The sequence below is a fragment of the Camelus dromedarius genome, unplaced genomic scaffold (genome assembly GCF_036321535.1).
Source record: "Camelus dromedarius isolate mCamDro1 unplaced genomic scaffold, mCamDro1.pat HAP1_SCAFFOLD_153, whole genome shotgun sequence".
In the NCBI taxonomy this organism is placed as follows: domain Eukaryota; kingdom Metazoa; phylum Chordata; class Mammalia; order Artiodactyla; family Camelidae; genus Camelus; species Camelus dromedarius.
In genome coordinates, this window is record NW_026989835.1 from 2,067,749 (window position 1) to 2,084,441 (window position 16,693).

Sequence of the window (16,693 nt, forward strand, 5' to 3'; positions counted from 1 at the left end):
TGAAAGCCGTCCTTCACCTATCTTGTGGGAACACAAAGTTTCTTTTCAGTTGCAAACTCCATTCCATACATATATATGGGTAGGTACAAGCTCCAAATCGGTTTTACAGTGAAAACTGCAGGAACTTCAAACCGGCACTAGGAAACAGACTGAGGAAGCAGAGAAATAGTGTCTCCTGCAACCCGTTCCCTTGGTGCTAGATGAACGAACGTCTCTCCACTTGCTCAGTTCTGAGAGATAAGTGTGTGTGAAAGCCGTCCTTCACCTAGCTTGTTGGGAACACAAAGTTTCTTTTCAGTTGCAAACTCCATTCCATACATATATATGGGGAGGTACAAGCTCCAACTCGATTTTACAGTGAAAACTGCAGGAACTTCAAACCGGCACTAAGAAACAGACTGAGAAAGCAGAGAAAAAGTTTCTCCTGCAACCCGTTCCCTTGGTGCTAGATGAACGAACGTCTCTCCACTTGCTCTGTTCTGAGAGATAAGTGTGTGTGAAAGCCGTCCTTCACCTAGCTTGTTGGGAACACAAAGTTTCTTTTCAGTTGCAAACTCCATTCCATACATATATATGGGGAGGTATAAGCTCCAACTCGGTTTGACAGTGAAAACTGCAGGAACTTCAAACCGGCACTAGGAAACAGACTGAGAAAGCAGAGAAAAAGTGTCTCCTGCAACCCGATCCCTTGGTGCTAGATGAACGAATGTCTCTCCACTTGCTCAGTTCTAAGAGACAAGTGTGTGTGAAAGCCGTCCTTCACCTAGCTTGTTGGGAACACAAAGTTTCTTTTCAGTTGCAAACTCCATTCCATACATATATATGGGGAGGTACAAGCTCCAACTCGGTTTGACAGTGAAAACTGCAGGAACTTCAAACCGGCACTAAGAAACAGACTCAGAAAGCAGAGAAAAAGTTTCTCCTGCAACTCGTTCCCTTGGTGCTAGATGAACGAACGTCTCTCCACTTGCTCTGTTCTGAGAGATAAGTGTGTGTGAAAGCCGTCCTTCACATAGCTTGTTGGGAACACAAAGTTTCTTTTCAGTTGCAAACTCCATTCCATACATATATATGGGGAGGTACAAGCTCCAACTCGGATTTACAGTGAAAACTGCAGGAACTTCAAACCGGCACTAGGAAACAGACTGAGAAAGCAGAGAAAAAGTGTCTCCTGCAACCCGTTCCCTTGGTGATAGATGAACGAACGTCTCTCCACTTGCTCAGTTCTGAGAGATAAGTGTGTGTGAAAGCCGTCCTTCACCTAGCTTGTTGGGAACACAAAGTTTCTTTTCAGTTGCAAACTCCATTCCATACATATATATGGGGAGGTAGAAGCTCCAACTCGGTTTTACAGTGAAAACTGCAGGAACTTCAAACCGGCACTAGGAAACAGACTGAGAAAGCAGAGAAAAAGTGTCTCCTGCAACCCGTTCCCTTGGTGCAAGATGAACGAACGTCTCTCCACTTGCTCAGTTCTGAGAGATAAGTGCGTGTGAAAGCCGTCCTTCACCTAGCTTGTTGGGAACACAAAGTTTCTTTTCGGTTTCAAACTCCATTCCATACATATATATGGGGAGTTAGAAGCTCCAAATCTGTTTGACAGTGAAAACTGCAGGAACTTCAAACCGGCACTAGGAAACAGACTGAGAAAGCAGAGAAAAAGTGTCCCCTGCAACCCTTTCCCTTGGTGCTAGATGAACGAACGTCTCTCCACTTGCTCAGTTCTGAGAGATAAGTGTGTGTGAAAGCCGTCCTTCACCTAGCTTGTTGGGAACACAAAGTTTCTTTTCAGTTGCAAACTCCATTCCATACATATATATGGGGAGGTAGAAGCTCCAACTCGGTTTTACAGTGAAAACTGCAGGAACTTCAAACCGGCACTAGGAAACAGACTGAGAAAGCCGAGAAAAAGTGTCTCCCGCAACCCGTTCCCTTGGTGCTAGATGAACGAACGTCTCTCCACTTGCTCTGTTCTGAGAGATAAGTGTGTGTGAAAGCCGTCCTTCACCTAGCTTGTTGGGAACACAAAGTTTCTTTTCAGTTGCAAACTCCATTCCATACATATATATGGGTAGGTAGAAGCTCCAAATCGGTTCTACAGTGAAAACTGCAGGAACTTCAAAACGGCACTAGGAAACAGACTGAGAAAGCAGAGAAAAAGTGTCTCCTGCAACCCGTTCCCTTGGTGCTAGATGAACGAACGTCTCTCCACTTGCTCTGTTCTGAGAGATAATTGTGTGTGAAAGCCGTCCTTCACCTAGCTTGTGGGAACACAAAGTTTCTTTTCAGTTGCAAACTCCATTCCATACATATATATGGGTAGGTACAAGCTCCAAATCGGTTTTACAGTGAAAACTGCAGGAACTTCAAACCGGCACTAGGAAACAGACTGAGGAAGCAGAGAAAAAGTGTCTCCTGCAACCCGTTCCCTTGGTGCTAGATGAACGAACGTCTCTCCACTTGCTCAGTTCTGAGAGATAAGTGTGTGTGAAAGCCGTCCTTCACCTAGCTTGTTGGGAACACAAAGTTTCTTTTCAGTTGCAAACTCCATTCCATACATATATATGGGGAGGTACAAGCTCCAACTCGGTTTTACAGTGAAAACTGCAGGAACTTCAAACCGGCACTAAGAAACAGACTGAGAAAGCAGAGAAAAAGTGTCTCCTGCAAACCGTTCCCTTGGTGCTAGATGAACGAACGTCTCTCCACTTGCTCTGTTCTGAGAGATAAGTGTGTGTGAAAGCCGTCCTTCACCTAGCTTGTTGGGAACACAAAGTTTCTTTTCAGTTGCAAACTCCATTCCATACATATATATGGGGAGGTATAAGCTCCAACTCGGTTTGACAGTGAAAACTGCAGGAACTTCAAACCGGCACTAGGAAACAGACTGAGAAAGCAGAGAAAAAGTGTCTCCTGCAACCCGATTCCTTGGTGCTAGATGAACGAATGTCTCTCCACTTGCTCAGTTCTAAGAGACAAGTGTGTGTGAAAGCCGTCCTTCACCTAGCTTGTTGGGAACACAAAGTTTCTTTTCAGTTGCAAACTCCATTCCATACATATATATGGGGAGGTACAAGCTCCAACTCGGTTTTACAGTGAAAACTGCAGGAACTTCAAACCGGCACTAAGAAACAGACTCAGAAAGCAGAGAAAAAGTGTCTCCTGCAACTCGTTCCCTTGGTGCTAGATGAACGAACGTCTCTCCACTTGCTCAGTTCTGAGAGATAAGTGTGTGTGAAAGCCGTCCTTCACATAGCTTGTTGGGAACACAAAGTTTCTTTTCAGTTGCAAACTCCATTCCATACATATATATGGGGAGGTACAAGCTCCAACTCGGATTTACAGTGAAAACTGCAGGAACTTCAAACCGGCACTAGGAAACAGACTGAGAAAGCAGAGAAAAAGTGTCTCCTGCAACCCGTTCCCTTGGTGCTAGATGAACGAACGTCTCTCCACTTGCTCAGTTCTGAGAGATAAGTGTGTGTGAAAGCCGTCCTTCAACTAGCTTGTTGGGAACACAAAGTTTCTTTTCAGTTGCAAACTCCATTCCATACATATATATGGGGAGGTAGAAGCTCCAACTCGGTTTTACAGTGAAAACTGCAGGAACTTCAAACCGGCACTAGGAAACAGACTGAGAAAGCAGAGAAAAAGTGTCTCCTGCAACCCGTTCCCTTGGTGCAAGATGAACGAACGTCTCTCCACTTGCTCAGTTCTGAGAGATAAGTGCGTGTGAAAGCCGTCCTTCACCTAGCTTGTTGGGAACACAAAGTTTCTTTTCGGTTTCAAACTCCATTCCATACATATATATGGGGAGGTAGAAGCTCCAAATCTGTTTGACAGTGAAAACTGCAGGAACTTCAAACCGGCACTAGGAAACAGACTGAGAAAGCAGAGAAAAAGTGTCCCCTGCAACCCTTTCCCTTGGTGCTAGATGAACGAACGTCTCTCCACTTGCTCAGTTCTGAGAGATAAGTGTGTGTGAAAGCCGTCCTTCACCTAGCTTGTTGGGAACACAAAGTTTCTTTTCAGTTGCAAACTCCATTCCATACATATATATGGGGAGGTAGAAGCTCCAACTCGGTTTTACAGTGAAAACTGCAGGAACTTCAAACCGGCACTAGGAAACAGACTGAGAAAGCCGAGAAAAAGTGTCTCCCGCAACCCGTTCCCTTGGTGCTAGATGAACGAACGTCTCTCCACTTGCTCTGTTCTGAGAGATAAGTGTGTGTGAAAGCCGTCCTTCACCAAGCTTGTTGGGAACACAAAGTTTCTTTTCAGTTGCAAACTCCATTCCATACATATATATGGGTAGGTAGAAGCTCCAAATCGGTTTTACAGTGAAAACTGCAGGAACTTCAAACCGGCACTAGGAAAAAGACTGAGAAAGCAGAGAAAAAGTGTCTCCTGCAACCCGTTCCCTTGGTGCTAGATGAACGAACGTCTCTCCACTTGCTCTGTTCTGAGAGATAAGTGTGTGTGAAAGCCGTCCTTCACCTAGCTTCTTGGGAACACAAAGTTTCATTTCAGTTGCAAACTCCATTCCATACATATATATGGGGAGGTATAAGCTCCAACTCGGTTTCACAGTGAAAACTGCAGGAACTTCAAACCGGCACTAGGAAACAGACTGAGAAAGCAGAGAAAAAGTGTCTCCTGCAACCCGTTCCCTTGGTGCAAGATGAACGAAAGTCTCTCCACTTGCTCAGTTCTGAGAGATAAGTGCGTGTGAAAGCCGTCCTTCACCTAGCTTGTTGGGAACACAAAGTTTCTTTTCGGTTTCAAACTCCATTCCATACATATATATGGGGAGGTAGAAGCTCCAAATCTGTTTGACAGTGAAAACTGCAGGAACTTCAAACCGGCACTAGGAAACAGACTGAGAAAGCAGAGAAAATGTGTCTCCTGCAACCCTTTCCCTTGGTGCTAGATGAACGAACGTCTCTCCACTTGCTCAGTTCTGAGAGATAAGTGTGTGTGAAAGCCGTCCTTCACCTAGCTTGTTGGGAACACAAAGTTTCTTTTCAGTTGCAAACTCCATTCCATACATATATATGGGGAGGTAGAAGCTCCAACTCGGTTTTACAGTGAAAACTGCAGGAACTTCAAACCGGCACTAGGAAACAGACTGAGAAAGCCGAGAAAAAGTGTCTCCTGCAACCCGTTCCCTTGGTGCTAGATGAACGAACGTCTCTCCACTTGCTCTGTTCTGAGAGATAAGTGTGTGTGAAAGCCGTCCTTCACCTAGCTTGTTGGGAACACAAAGTTTCTTTTCAGTTGCAAACTCCATTCCATACATATATATGGGTAGGTACAAGCTCCAAATCGGTTTTACAGTGAAAACTGCAGGAACTTCAAACCGGCACTAGGAAAAAGACTGAGAAAGCAGAGAAAAAGTGTCTCCTGCAACCCGTTCCCTTGGTGCTAGATGAACGAACGTCTCTCCACTTGCTCAGTTCTGAGAGATAAGTGTGTGTGAAAGCCGTCCTTCACCTAGCTTGTTGGGAACACAAAGTTTCTTTTCAGTTGCAAACTCCATTCCATACATATATATGAGGAGGTACAAGCTCCAACTCGGTTTGACAGTGAAAACTGCAGGAACTTCAAACCGGCACTAGGAAACAGACTGAGAAAGCAGAGAAAAAGTGTCTCCTGCAACCCGTTCCCTTGGTGCTAGATGAACGAACGTCTCTCCACTTGCTCTGTTCTGAGAGATAAGTGTGTGTGAAAGCCGTCCTTCACCTAGCTTGTTGGGAACACAAAGTTTCTTTTCAGTTGCAAACTCCATTCCATACATATATATGGGTAGGTACAAGCTCCAAATCGGTTTTACAGTGAAAACTGCAGGAACTTCAAACCGGCACTAGGAAACAGACTGAGAAAGCAGAGAAAAAGTGTCTCCTGCAACCCGTTCCCTTAGTGCTAGATGAACGAACTTCTCTTCACTTGCTCAGTTCTGAGAGATAAGTGCGTGTGAAAGCCGTCCTTCACTTGGATTGTTGGGAACACAAAGTTTCTTTTCAGTTTCAAACTCCATTCCATACATATATATGGGGAGGTAGAAGCTCCAAATCTGTTTGACAGTGAAAACTGCAGGAACTTAAAACCGGCACTAGGAAACAGACTGAGAAAGCAGAGAAAAAGTGTCTCCAGCAACCCGTTCCCTTGGTGCTAGATGAACGAAGGTCTCTCCACTTGCTCAGTTCTGAGAGATTAGTGTGTGTGAAAGCCGTCCTTCACCTATCTTGTTGGGAACACAAAGTTTCTTTTCAGTTGCAAACTCCATTCCATACATATATATGGGGAGGTACAAGCTCCAACTCGGTTTTACAGTGAAAAATGCAGGAACGTCAAACCGGCACTAGGAAACAGACTGAGAAAGCAGAGAGAAAGAGTCTCCTGCAACCCGTTCCGTTGGTGCTAGATGAACGAACGACTCTCCACTTGCTCAGTTCTGAGAGATAAGTGTGTGTGAAAGCCGTCCTTCAGCTAGCTTGTTGGGAACACAAAGATTCTTTTCAGTTGCAAACTCCATTCCATACATATATATGGGGAGGTAGAAGCTCCAAATCTGTTTGACAGTGAAAACTGCAGGAACTTCAAACCGGCACTAGGAAACAGACTGAGAAAGCAGAGAAAAAGTGTCTCCTGCAATCCGATCCCTTGGTGCTAGATGAACGAATGTCTCTCCACTTGCTCAGTTCTAAGAGACAAGTGTGTGTGAAAGCCGTCCTTCACCTAGCTTGTTGGGAACACAAAGTTTCTTTTCAGTTGCAAACTCCATTCCATACATATATATGGGGAGGTACAAGCTCCAACTCGGTTTTACAGTGAAAACTGCAGGAACTTCAAACCGGCACTAAGAAACAGACTGAGAAAGCAGAGAAAAAGTGTCTCCTGCAACTCGTTCCCTTGGTGCTAGATGAACGAACGTCTCTCCACTTGCTCAGTTCTGAGAGATAAGTGTGTGTGAAAGCCGTCCTTCACCTAGCTTGTTGGGAACACAAAGTTTCTTTTCAGTTGCAAACTCCATTCCATACATATATATGGGGAGGTACAAGCTCCAAATCGGTTTGACAGTGAAAACTGCAGGAACTTCAAACCGGCACTAGGAAACAGACTGAGAAAACAGAGAAAAAGTGTCTCCTGCAACCCGTTCCCTTGGTGCTAGATGAACGAACGTCTCTCCACTTGCTCAGTTCTGAGAGATAAGTGTGTGTGAAAGCCGTCCTTCACCTAGCTTGTTGGGAACACAAACTTTCTTTTCAGTTGCAAACTCCATTCCATACATATATATGGGGAGGTAGAAGCTCCAACTCGGTTTTACAGTGAAAAATGCAGGAACGTCAAACCGGCACTAGGAAACAGACTGAGAAAGCAGAGAGAAAGAGTCTCCTGCAACCCGTTCCGTTGGTGCTAGATGAACGAACGACTCTCCACTTGCTCAGTTCTGAGAGATAAGTGTGTGTGAAAGCCGTCCTTCAGCTAGCTTGTTGGGAACACAAAGATTCTTTTCAGTTGCAAACTCCATTCCATACATATATATGGGGAGGTAGAAGCTCCAAATCTGTTTGACAGTGAAAACTGCAGGAACTTCAAACCGGCACTAGGAAACAGACTGAGAAAGCAGAGAAAAAGTGTCTCCTGCAATCCGATCCCTTGGTGCTAGATGAACGAATGTCTCTCCACTTGCTCAGTTCTAAGAGACAAGTGTGTGTGAAAGCCGTCCTTCACCTAGCTTGTTGGGAACACAAAGTTTCTTTTCAGTTGCAAACTCCATTCCATACATATATATGGGGAGGTACAAGCTCCAACTCGGTTTTACAGTGAAAACTGCAGGAACTTCAAACCGGCACTAAGAAACAGACTGAGAAAGCAGAGAAAAAGTGTCTCCTGCAACTCGTTCCCTTGGTGCTAGATGAACGAACGTCTCTCCACTTGCTCAGTTCTGAGAGATAAGTGTGTGTGAAAGCCGTCCTTCACCTAGCTTGTTGGGAACACAAAGTTTCTTTTCAGTTGCAAACTCCATTCCATACATATATATGGGGAGGTACAAGCTCCAAATCGGTTTGACAGTGAAAACTGCAGGAACTTCAAACCGGCACTAGGAAACAGACTGAGAAAACAGAGAAAAAGTGTCTCCTGCAACCCGTTCCCTTGGTGCTAGATGAACGAACGTCTCTCCACTTGCTCAGTTCTGAGAGATAAGTGTGTGTGAAAGCCGTCCTTCACCTAGCTTGTTGGGAACACAAACTTTCTTTTCAGTTGCAAACTCCATTCCATACATATATATGGGGAGGTAGAAGCTCCAACTCGGTTTTACAGTGAAAACTGCAGGAACTTCAAACCGGCACTAGGAAACAGACTGAGAAAGCAGAGAAAAAGTGTCTCCTGCAACCCGTTCCCTTGGTGCTAGATGAACGAACGTCTCTCCACTTGCTCTGTTCTGAGAGATAAGTGTGTGTGAAAGCCGTCCTTCACCTAGCTTGTTGGGAACACAAAGTTTCTTTTCAGTTGCAAACTACATTCCATACATATATATGGGTAAGTACAAGCTCCAAATCGGTTTTACAGTGAAAACTGCAGAAACTTCAAACCGGCACTAGGAAACAGACTGAGAAAGCAGAGAAAAAGTGTCTCCTGCAACCCGTTCCCTAGGTGCTAGATGAACGAACGTCTCTCCACTTGCTCAGTTCTGAGAGATAAGTGTGTGTGAAAGCCGTCCTTCACCTAGCTTCTTGGGAACACAAAGTTTCATTTCAGTTGCAAACTCCATTCCATACATATATATGGGGAGGTACAAGCTCCAACTCGGATTTACAGTGAAAACTGCAGGAACTTCAAACCGGCACTAGGAAACAGACTGAGGAAGCAGAGAAAAAGTGTCTCCTGCAACCCATTCCCTTGGTGCTAGATGAACGAACGTCTCTCCACTTGCTCAGTTCTGAGAGATAAGTGTGTGTGAAAGCCGTCCTTCACCTAGCTTGTTGGGAACACAAAGTTTCTTTTCAGTTGCAAACTCCATTCCATACATATATATGGGGAGGTAGAAGCTCCAAATCTGTTTGACTGTGAAAACTGCAGGAACTTCAAACCGGCACTAGGAAACAGACTGTGAAAGCAGAGAAAAAGTGTCTCCTGCAACCCGTTCCCTTGGTGCTAGATGAACGAACGTCTCTCCACTTGCTCTGTTCTGAGAGATAAGTGCGTGTGAAAGCCGTCCTTCACTTGGCTTGTTGGGAACACAAAGTTTCTTTTCAGTTTCAAACTCCATTCCATACATATATATGGGGAGGTAGAAGCTCAAAATCTGTTTGACAGTGAAAACTGCAGGAACTTCAAACCGGCACTAGTAAACAGACTGAGAAAGCAGAGAAAAAGTGTCTCCAGCAACCCGTTCCCTTGGTGCTAGATGAACGAACGTCTCTCCACTTGCTCAGTTCTGAGAGATTAGTGTGTGTGAAAGCCGTCCTTCACCTAGCTTGTTGGGAACACAAAGTTTCTTTTCAGTTGCAAACTCCATTCCATACATATATATGGGGAGGTACTAGCTCCAACTCGGTTTGACAATGAAAACTGCAGGAACTTCAAACCGGCACTAGGAAACAGATTGAGAATGCAGACAAAAAGTGTCTCCTGCAACCCGTTCCCTTGGTGCTAGATGAATGAACGTCTCTCCACTTGCTCAGTTCTGAGAGATAAGTGTGTGTGAAAGCCGTCCTTCACCTAGCTTGTTGGGAACACAAAGTTTCTTTTCAGTTGCAAACTCCATTCCATACATATATATGGGGAGGTAGAAGCTCCAACTCGGTTTGACAGTGAAAACTGCAGGAACTTCAAACCGGCACTAGGAAACAGACTGAGAAAGCAGAGAAAAAGTGTCTCCTGCAAACCGTTCCCTTAGTGCTAGATGAACGAACTTCTCTTCACTTGCTCAGTTCTGAGAGATAAGTGCGTGTGAAAGCCGTCCTTCACTTGGCTTGTTGGGAACACAAAGTTTCTTTTCAGTTTCAAACTCCATTCCATACATATATATGGGGAGGTAGAAGCTCCAAATCTGTTTGACAGTGAAAACTGCAGGAACTTCAAACCGGCACTAGGAAACAGACTGAGAAAGCAGAGAAAAAGTGTCTCCTGCAACACGTTCCCTTGGTGCTAGATGAACGAACGTCTCTCCACTTGCTCTGTTCTGAGAGATAAGTGTGTGTGAAAGCCGTGCTTCAACTAGCATGTTGGGAACACAAAGTTTCTTTTCAGTTGCAAACTCCATTCCATACATATATATGGGGAGGTAGAAGCTCCAACTCGGTTTGACAGTGAAAACTGCAGGAACTTCAAACCGGCACTAGGAAACAGACTGAGAAAGCAGAGAAAAAGTGTCTCCTGCAACCCGTTCCCTTAGTGCTAGATGAACGAACGTCTCTCCACTTGCTCAGTTCTGAGAGATAAGTGTGTGTGAAAGCCGTCCTTCACCTAGCTTGTTGGGAACACAAAGTATCTTTCCAGTTGCAAACTCCATTCCATACATATATATGGGGAGGTACAAGCTCCAACCCGGTTTGACAGTGAAAACTGCAGGAACTTCAAAACGGCACTAAGAAACAGACTGAGAAAGCAGAGAAAAAGTGTCTCCTGCAACCCATACCCTTGATGCTAGATGAACGAACGTCTCTCCACTTGCTCAGTTCTGAGAGATAAGTGTGTGTGAAAGCCGTCCTTCACCTAGCTTGTTGGGAACACAAAGTTTCTTTTCAGTTGCAAACTCCATTCCATACATATATATGGGGAGGTACAAGCTCCAACTCGGTTTTACAGTGAAAACTGCAGGAACTTCAAACCGGCACTAGGAAACAGACTGAGAAAGCAGAGACAAAGTGTCTCCTGCAACCCGTTCCCTTGGTGCTAGATGAACGAACGTCTCTCCACTTGCTCAGTTCTGAGAGATAAGTGTGTGTGAAAGCCGTCCTTCACCTAGCTTGTTGGGAACACAAAGTTTCTTTTCGGTTTCAAACTCCATTCCATATATATATATGGGGAGGTAGAAGCTCCAAATCTGTTTGACAGTGAAAACTGCAGGAACTTCAAACCGGCACTAGGAAACAGACTGAGAAAGCAGAGAAAAAGTTTCTCCTGCAACCCGTTCCCTTGGTGCTAGATTAACGAACGTCTCTCCACTTGCTCAGTTCTGAGAGATAAGTGTGTGTGAAAGCCGTCCTTCACCTAGCTTGTTGGGAACACAAAGTTTCTTTTCAGTTGCAAACTCCATTCCATACATATATATGGGGAGGTAGAAGCTCCAACTCGGTTTTACAGTGAAAACTGCAGGAACTTCAAACCGGCACTAGGAAACAGACTGAGAAAGCAGAGAAAAAGTGTCTCCTGCAACCCGTTCCCTTGGTGCTAGATGAACGAACGTCTCTCCACTTGCTCAGTTCTGAGAGATAAGTGTGTGTGAAAGCCGTCCTTCACCTAGCTTGATGGGAACACAAAGTTTCTTTTCAGTTGCAAACTCCATTCCATACATATATATGGGGAGGTAGAAGCTCCAACTCGGTTTGACAGTGAAAACTGCAGGAACTTCAAACCGGCACTAGGAAACAGACTGAGAAAGCAGAGAAAAACTGTCTCCTGCAACCCGTTCCCTTGGTTCTAGATGAACGAAAGTCTCTCCACTTGCTCAGGTCTGAGAGATACGTGTGTGTGAAAGCCGTCCTTCACCTAGCTTGTTGGGAACACAAAGTTTCTTTTCAGTTGCAAACTCCATTCCATACATATATATGGGGGGGGAATAGCTCCAACTCGGTTTTACAGTGAAAACTGCAGGAACTTCAAACCGGCACTAGGAAACAGATTGAGAAAGCAGACAAAAAGTGTCTCCTGCAACCCGTTCCCTTGGTGCTAGATGAACGAACGTCTCTCCACTTGCTCAGTTCTGAGAGATAGGTGTGTGTGAAAGCCGCCCTTCACCTAGCTTGTTGGGAACACAAAGTTTCTTTTAAGTTTCAAACTTCATTCCATGCATATATATGGGGAGGTAGAAGCTCCAAATCTGTTTGACAGTGAAAACTGCAGGAACTTCAAACCAGCACTAGGAAACAGATTCAGAAAGCAGAGAAAAAGTGTCTCCTGCAACACGTTCCCTTGGTGCTAGATGAACGAAAGTCTCTCCACTTGCTCAGTTCTGAGAGATAAGTGCGTGTGAAAGCCGTCCTTCACCTAGCTTGTTGGGAACACAAAGTTTCTTTTCGGTTTCAAACTCCATTCCATACATATATATGGGGAGGTAGAAGCTCCAAATCTGTTTGACAGTGAAAACTGCAGGAACTTCAAACCGGCACTAGGAAACAGACTGAGAAAGCAGAGAAAAAGTGTCTCCTGCAACCCGTTCCCCTGGTGCTAGATGAACGAACGTCTCTCCACTTGCTCAGTTCTGAGAGATAAGTGCGTGTGAAAGCCGTCCTTCACCTAGCTTGTTGGGAACACAAAGTTTCTTTTCGGTTTCAAACTCCATTCCATACGTATATATGGGGAGGTAGAAGCTCCAAATCTGTTTGACAGTGAAAACTGCAGGAACTTCAAACCGGCACTAGGAAACAGACTGAGAAAGCAGAGAAAAAGTGTCTCCTGCAACCCGTTCCCTTGGTGCTAGATGAACGAACGTCTCTCCACTTGCTCAGTTCTGAGAGATAAGTGTGTGTGAAAGCCGTCCTTCACCTAGCTTGTTGGGAACACAAAGTTTCTTTTCAGTTGCAAACTCCATTCCATACATATATATGGGGAGGTACAAGCTCCAACTCGGTTTGACAGTGAAAACTGCAGGAACTTCAAACCGGCACTAGGAAACAGACTGAGAAAGCAGAGAAAAAGTGTCTCCTGCAACCCGTTCCCTTGCTGCTAGATGAACGAACGTCTCTCCACTTGCTCAGTTCTGAGAGATAAGTGTGTGTGAAAGCCGTCCTTCACCTAGCTTGTTGGGAACACAAAGTTTCTTTTCAGTTGCTAACTCCATTCCATACATATATATGGGTAGGTACAAGCTCCAAATCGGTTTTACAGTGAAAACTGCAGGAACTTCAAACCGGCACTAGGAAAAAGACTGAGAAAGCAGAGAAAAAGTGTCTCCTGCAACCCGTTCCCTTGGTGCTAGATGAACGAACGTCTCTCCACTTGCTCAGTTCTGAGAGATAAGTGTGTGTGAAAGCCGTCCTTCACCTAGCTTCTTGGGAACACAAAGTTTCATTTCAGTTGCAAACACCATTCCATACATATATATGGGGAGGTACAAGCTCCAACTCGGATTTACAGTGAAAACTGCAGGAACTTCAAACCGGCACTAGGAAACAGACTGAGGAAGCAGAGAAAAAGTGTCTCCTGCAACCCGTTCCCTTGGTGCTAGATGAACGAACGTCTCTCCACTTGCTCAGTTCTGAGAGATAAGTGTGTGTGAAAGCCGTCCTTCACCTAGCTTGTTGGGAACACAAAGTTTCTTTTCATTTGCAAACTCCATTCCATACATATATATGGGGAGGTAGAAGCTCCAACTCGATTTTACAGTGAAAACTGCAGGAACTTCAAACCGGCACTAAGAAACAGACTGAGAATGCAGAGAAAAAGTTTCTCCTGCAACCCGATCACTTGGTGCTAGATGAACGAATGTCTCTCCACTTGCTCAGTTCTAAGAGACAAGTGTGTGTGAAAGCCGTCCTTCACCTAGCTTGTTGGGAACACAAAGCTTCTTTTCAGTTGCAAACCCCGTTCCATACATATATATCGGGAGGTAGAAGCTCCAAATCTGTTTGACAGTGAAAACTGCAGGAACTTCAAACCGGCACTAAGAAACAGACTGAGAAAGCAGAGAAAAAGAGTCTCCTGCAACCCTTTCCCTTGGTGCTAGATGAACGAACGTCTCTCCACTTGCTCAGTTCTGAGAGATAAGTGTGTGTGAAAGCCGTCCTTCACCTATCTTGTTGGGAACACAAGTTTCTTTTCAGTTGCAAACTCCATTCCATACATATATATGGGGAGGTACAAGCTCCAACTCGGTTTGACAGTGAAAACTGCAGGAACTTCAAACCGGCACTAGAAAACAGACTGAGAAAGCAGAGAAAAAGTGTCTCCTGCAACCCGTTCCCTTGGTGCTAGATGAACGAACTTCTCTCCACTTGCTCAGTTCTGAGAGATAAGTGTGTGTGAAAGCCGTCCTTCACCTAGCTTGTTGGGAACACAAAGTTTCTTTTCAGTTGCAAACTCCATTCCATACATATATATGGGGAGGAACTAGCTCCAACTCGGTTTGACAGTGAAAACTGCAGGAACTTCAAACCGGCACTAGGAAACAGACTGAGGAAGCAGAGAAAAAGTGTCTCCTGCAACCCGTTCCCTTGGTGCTAGATGAACGAACGTCTCTCCACTTGCTCTGTTCTGAGAGATAAGTGTGTGTGAAAGCCGTCCTTCACCTAGCTTGTTGGGAACACAAAGTTTCTTTTCAGTTGCAAAATCCATTCCATACATATATATGGGGAGGTAGAAGCTCCAAATCTGTTTGACAGTGAAAACTGCAGGAACTTCAAACCGGCACTAGGAAACAGACTGAGAAAGCAGAGAAATAGTGTCTCCTGCAACCCGTTCCCTTGGTGCTAGATGAACGAACGTCTCTCCACTTGCTCTGTTCTGAGAGATAAGTTTGTGTGAAAGCCGTCCTTCACCTAGCTTGTTGGGAACACAAAGTTTCTTTTCAGTTGCAAACTCCATTCCATACATATATATGGGGAGGTACTAGCTCTAACTCGGTTTTACAGTGAAAACTGCAGGAACTTCAAACCGGCACTAAGAAACAGACTGAGAAAGCAGAGAAAAAGTGTCTCCTGCAACCCGTTCCCTTGGTGCTAGATGAACGAACGTCTCTCCACTTGCTCAGTTCTGAGAGATAAGTGCGTGTGAAAGCCGTACTTCACCTAGCTTGTTGGGAACACAAAGTTTCTTTTTGGTTTCAAACTCCATTCCATACATATATATGGGGGGGTAGAAGCTCCAAATCTGTTTGACAGTGAAAACTGCAGGAACTTCAAACCGGCACTAAGAAACAGACTCAGAAAGCAGAGAAAAAGTGTCTCCTGCAACCCGTTCCCTTGGTGCTAGGTGAACGAACGTCTCTCCACTTGCTCAGTTCTGAGAGATAAGTGTGTGTGAAAGCCGTCCTTCACATAGCTTGTTGGGAACACAAAGTTTCTTTTCAGTTGCAAACTCCATTCCATACATATATATGGGTAGGTACAAGCTCCAAATCGGTTTTACAGTGAAAACTGCAGGAACTTCAAACCGGCACTAGGAAAAAGACTGAGAAAGCAGAGAAAAAGTGTCTCCTGCAACCCGTTCCGTTGGTGCTATATGAACGAACGTCTCTCCACTTGCTCAGTTCTGAGAGATAAGTGTGTGTGAAAGCCGTCCTTCACCTAGCTTCTTGGGAACACAAAGTTTCATTTCACTTGCAAACTCCATTCCATACATATATATGGGGAGGTACAAGCTCCAACTCGGATTTACAGTGAAAACTGCAGGAACTTCAAACCGGCACTAGGAAAAAGACTGAGAAAGCAGAGAAAAAGTGTCTCCTGCAACCCGTTCCGTTGGTGCTAGATGAACGAACGTCTCTCCACTTGCTCAGTTCTGAGAGATAAGTGTGTGTGAAAGCCGTCCTTCACCTAGCTTCTTGGGAACACAAAGTTTCATTTCACTTGCAAACTCCATTCCATACATATATATGGGGAGGTACAAGCTCCAACTCGGATTTACAGTGAAAACTGCAGGAACTTCAAACCGGCACTAGGAAACAGACTGAGGAAGCAGAGAAAAAGTGTCTCCTGCAACCCGTTCCCTTGGTGCTAGATAAACGAACGTCTCTCCACTTGCTCAGTTCTGAGAGATAAGTGTGTGTGAAAGCCGTCATTCACCTAGCTTGTTGGGAACACAAAGTTTCTTTTCAGTTGCAAACTCCATTCCATACATATATATGGGTAGGTACAAGCTCCAACTCGGTTTTACAGTGAAAACAGCAGGAACTTCAAACCGGCACTAAGAAACAGACTGAGAATGCAGAGAAAAAGTGTCACCTGCAACCCGTTCCCTTGGTGCTAGATGAACGAACGTCTCTCCACTTGCTCTGTTCTGAGAGATAAGTGTGTGTGAAAGCCGTCCTTCACCTAGCTTGTTGGGAACACAAAGTTTCTTTTCAGTTGCAAACTCCATTCCATACATATATATGGGGAGGTAGAAGCTCCAACTCGGTTTGACAGTGAAAACTGCAGGAACATCAAACCGGCACTAGGAAACAGACTGAGAAAGCAGAGAAAAAGTGTCTCCTGCAACCCGTTCCCTTGGTGCTAGATGAACGAACGTCTCTCCACTTGCTCAGTTCTGAGAGATAAGTGCGTGTGAAAGCCGTCCTTCACCTAGCTTGTTGGGAACACAAAGTTTCTTTTCGGTTTCAAACTCCATTCCATACATATATATGGGGAGGTATAAGCTCCAAATCTGTTTGACAGTGAAAACTGCAGGAACTTCAAGCCGGCACTAGGAAACAGACTGAGAAAGCAGAGAAAAAGTGTCTCCTGCAACCCGTTCCCTTGGTGCTAGATGAACGAACGTCTCTCCACTTGCTCTGTTCTGAGAGATAAATGTGTGTGAAAGCCGTCCT